Below are 4,957 nucleotides of genomic sequence, written 5' to 3' on the forward strand. Positions count from 1 at the left end.
GCGGATTTTCTCCATGCGCTTCCCGGCTGGACCTAATTTATCCCCTGATTTACGCACCTTTTTCACCCCCCCCTTTTTCTCCCCCTCGGAAGCGCCCTCGCTTCCGCTTACCCCCGACTTACCTTCAGGTAACTTAGGGGCTACCTTCCCCTCGTCACTCGCCTTTACTACCGGAACTGCTGCACCTCCAGCGGTCTTCTTCCTAATACGGGGAGGGGACCGCAAAATAACCTCCTCCTCCCCCGACGTTGTCTCGTCCATCGCCGACGACGGTACAACAGAACCGATGGGAAGAGGGGTATTCGCCCTCTTCCGCATATCGCTTAATTTGGGCATCGCTCCCAAGCAACAACAAAAACAGGTCACTCTTGGGCGACAGTAAGGTACTACAAGACAGGGATGAGTCCCGCACAGGCACGCACACAGCAACCACACCTAACGGCAAGCCAAAGCAACCGCGAGGACGTAGCCCACACCACCAGCCAAAGGTCTGGCAAAGGCCACCACCAATGCCCTGCCGGACAGAACACCGTTCCCCGCACAGGGACGGGTCGACCAATATGAAGCTAACGCCGGGCTCGACCGTAGGCCAAACGCAGCACACTGTGAACACGGCACCTGCACAAGGTATTCAACCTTGGCGCAGCACTATACCACCGCACAAAAAAGAACACCCCTTTTATCGCTGCCGAAGATAGCAATATAACAGCACGCCAAACTATCAACGCACTCACTATATCCACGCCGAAAACTAACGGCACGCACCAAGTACCACGCCGAAAATTAACGGCACTCGCAAAAACCACGCCGAACCAATAACGGCACACACGCAAGAGTATAACCAATAGTTCACCGCACACTGTACGATACTATGTACAGCCACGCACACAGCTTGGCGTCACTCGAATAACGGTGAAAGTTCCCGTATCCGCAGAATGGCACTCACTTAACACAGTTGCCCGTCAACAAAGTACAGCTACTGTACAGCCACGCTAAAACGTAGCGTCACTAAAAATTCCGGTGAAAACACAGCGGTATTTTCCCGTACTCACACAACGGCACTCACTAAGCACAAAGCACAATGTGCCCGAATCGATGTACAGTTCATGTACAGCTACACTGTAGCGTCACTCGAATAGCGGTAAACACTAGCGGATATAGCACAAAACGGAATTCGCAATAATTTATGCGCTCACGACACGGCACGTCTTCACTGCTCAACAATCACAATGAGAATGAGTAGATAGGGACAGTAGGAATCTCGTTAATCCATTCATGCGCGTCACTAATTAGATGACGAGGCATTTGGCTACCTTAAGAGAGTCATAGTTACTCCCGCCGTTTACCCGCGCTTACTTGAATTTCTTCACTTTGACATTCAGAGCACTGGGCAGAAATCACATTGTGTCAACACCCGTTAGGGCCATCACAATGCTTTGTTTTAATTAGACAGTCGGATTCCCCAAGTCCGTGCCAGTTCTGAATTGATTGTTAATTGATAATCGTTATAATTTAAAAAGAATATATATCGAATGATATAATTCCTTAAAAATTTTAGCAAGAAAGTTCCACAATTGGCTACGTAACTACTATCCGGGGAACAAGAATCGTAATTCTCTATTTACCCAGAACGAGTACATAAACCATGGTATTGCTTCCCAATCAAGCCCGACTATCTCAATCTTCAGAGCCAATCCTTATCCCGAAGTTACGGATCTAATTTGCCGACTTCCCTTACCTACATTATTCTATCGACTAGAGACTCTTCACCTTGGAGACCAGCTGCGGATATTGGTACGGCCTGTTGAGAAGTTTGCGTGACCCCACCATAAATTTTCAAGGTCCGAGGAGAAAATATCGACACAACAGTAAATGTCATGCTCTTCTAGTCCATCTACCATATCTCTCTTCGAAAGACTTCCATGGTAGTACGACTATAAAACAGAAAAGAAAACTCTTCCGATATCTCTCGACGGCTTCTTTATGGTCGTTCCTGTTGCCAGGATGAGCACAAGGCCCATTTTTAATAACAAACGGATACTCAACAGGTTACGGAATTGGAACCGTATTCCCTTTCGTTCAAAATAATTCAAGTATTTAATTATTTTTTAATATATATATATAAATTTTATTAATATTTTTTTATTAAAAACTTGAAAATTTTCGGCTTTCGCCTTGAACTTAGGACCGACTAACTCGTGATCAACCACTGTTCACACGAAACCCTTCTCCACTTCAGTCCTCCAAGGTCTCATTCGATTATTTGCTACTACCACCAAGATCTGTACCAATAGCGGCTCCATGCAGGCTTACGCCAAACACTTCTAAGCACACTATTGTACCCTCCTACTCACTAAAGTTTCAAAATTTATAAATCAATCGAAATTGTTTTATAAATCATCTACTTTAGCGGTAATGTATAGGTATACAACTTAAGCGCCATCCATTTTAAGGGCTAGTTGCTTCGGCAGGTGAGTTGTTACACACTCCTTAGCGGATTACGACTTCCATGTCCACCGTCCTGCTGTTTTAAGCAACCAACGCCTTTCATGGTATCTGCATGAGTTGTTAATTTAGGCACCGTAACATTACGTTTGGTTCATCCCACAGCGCCAGTTCTGCTTACCAAAAGTGGCCCACTGGGCACATTATATCATAACCTCAACCTTCATATCAAGAAAGGTGAGGTTCTTACCCATTTAAAGTTTGAGAATAGGTTAAAATCGTTTCGACCCTAAGGCCTCTAATCATTCGCTTTACCAGATAAGATTATTTTATATAATTTTTAAATGCACCAGCTATCCTGAGGGAAACTTCGGAGGGAACCAGCTACTAGATGGTTCGATTGGTCTTTCGCCCCTATACTCAATTCTGACAATCGATTTGCACGTCAGAACTGTTTCGGTCTTCCATCAGGGTTTCCCCTGACTTCAACCTGATCAAGTATAGTTCACCATCTTTCGGGTCACAGCATATATGCTCAAGGTACGCTCCAGTTAGAGGTATAAATAATAATAAATTATCATTATACATAACTATATGGAACGCCCCGGGATTGAATTAATTGACTATTTAAGAAAATAGACTAAAAATTAATCCCATTATATTTTTAAGTTAAGTTAATTATGCCATTAAGTTTAATATAACTCAATGACTTGCACATATGTTAGACTCCTTGGTCCGTGTTTCAAGACGGGTCCCGAAGGTATCCTGAATCTTTCGCATTGTTAATCATATAAATGCATACAAATAAATATTAATATCATAGATATTAAATTTTTTGTAAAATTCAAAAAATGAATTTTAGCATTATATATAATAAAATCTATCAACACTTTATCAAATCATTAGTATTTATTCTATGTTAATATGCTTAAAAAGCAAATTAATTTAAATAAACTTAATATCACCAATGATCTTTTGATAAATACTTTATTATGTTAATAGATTACAATGTCCTTATATGAAAAAAATGCACATTATTTTTAATTATTTAATGATGAATTTTTCATAATGGATATTCAGGTTCATCGGGCTTAACCTCTAAGCAGTTTCACGTACTATTTAACTCTCTATTCAGAGTTCTTTTCAACTTTCCCTCACGGTACTTGTTTACTATCGGTCTCATGGTTATATTTAGTTTTAGATGGAGTTTACCACCCACTTAGTGCTGCACTATCAAGCAACACGACTCTTTGGAAATATCTTTCTAGTAATCATTAACGTTATACGGGCCTGGCACCCTCTATGGGTAAATGGCCTCATTTAAGAAGGACTTAAATCGTTAATTTCTCATACTAGATATTAAGATATTCCATACACTGCATCTCACATTTGACATATAGACAAAGTGACTTAGTGCTGAACTATTTTCTTTTCGCTCGCCGCTACTAAGAAAATCCTTGTTAGTTTCTTTTCCTCCCCTCATTAATATGCTTAAATTCAGGGGGTAATCCCATATGAGTTGAGGTTGTTTTAAAATATTTTTTATCTTCTCACACAATTTAATAAATAATTATATCATCTTTTCATCTCTATTTTTCTTTTTTCCTTTTATATAAATATATATTATAAATAATAATTATGTAAAATGAGGCAATTCTAGAATAAAAAAAAATTAATTTTTATGCTAGACATTCCTCCTTTAATTACATATATAAATTAATATTTTATATATATATAAATAATATGAAAATTTTTTAAAGAGAATACTTAGATTCAAAATTTTTATTTCATTTTATTTGAGAGGATTTTTTTTTTTTTAAGAATATATATAATAAATAAAAAATTCATTATATAATCTTTATTTTTTTGCTATTAATATTATGAATTATTTAAAATCCAATAATATACACATTTGCTTAAATTCAATTATTTTTATAAAAGAATAAGCAACTTATTTAGCATAGTCTTACAACCCTCAACCATATGTAGTCCAAGCAGTACTTTAAAATTTAATTTAATGTACATAACAGCATGGACTGCGATATGCGTTCAAAATGTCGATGTTCATGTGTCCTGCAGTTCACACGATGACGCACAGTTTGCTGCGTTCTTCATCGACCCATGAGCCAAGTGATCCACCGCTTAGAGTATTTTTTTATTTATTTTTATTTATAACAAATGTCAATTTTTTTTTGCATATATTAATTGAAAGAGTAAAATTAAATAATAATAATAATAATATATAAATTGATTTTCTTTCAATAATATATATCAAATATATTTAACTCTAAACATTTTTATTAAGTTGCGAATGTCTTAGTTCAACAATAATACAGTGGTGGTATTTATTATGTTTGATTATTTTGTATTTTTTTAATCATTTTATGTATATATAAATATATTAATAAATATATACCACTTTTGTTATTGTGAACAAATTAACTTATCATTCAATCAAATGAATAATAAGTACAACTTTCTATTTTCATGTTTAAAGGTTTTTAAAAGAAAA

General features: G+C 37.2%; 1 non-coding gene and 1 pseudogene across 1 annotated transcript; both read right to left on the reverse strand.

The window, feature by feature from the left end:
* Window positions 1-1,188: 1,188 nt before the first annotated feature.
* LOC128871255 (large subunit ribosomal RNA) lies at window positions 1,189-3,973 on the reverse strand (annotated as a pseudogene).
* Window positions 3,974-4,414: 441 nt separating this feature from the next.
* On the reverse strand, window positions 4,415-4,595 carry LOC128871254 (5.8S ribosomal RNA). The gene has a single exon (XR_008455834.1). It is a non-coding gene; the product is annotated as a 5.8S ribosomal RNA (ribosomal RNA).
* Between the last annotated feature and the right edge of the window lie 362 nt (window positions 4,596-4,957).

Source organism: Anastrepha ludens, unplaced genomic scaffold, assembly GCF_028408465.1.
Source record: "Anastrepha ludens isolate Willacy unplaced genomic scaffold, idAnaLude1.1 ptg000049c, whole genome shotgun sequence".
In the NCBI taxonomy this organism is placed as follows: Eukaryota; Metazoa; Arthropoda; class Insecta; order Diptera; family Tephritidae; genus Anastrepha; species Anastrepha ludens.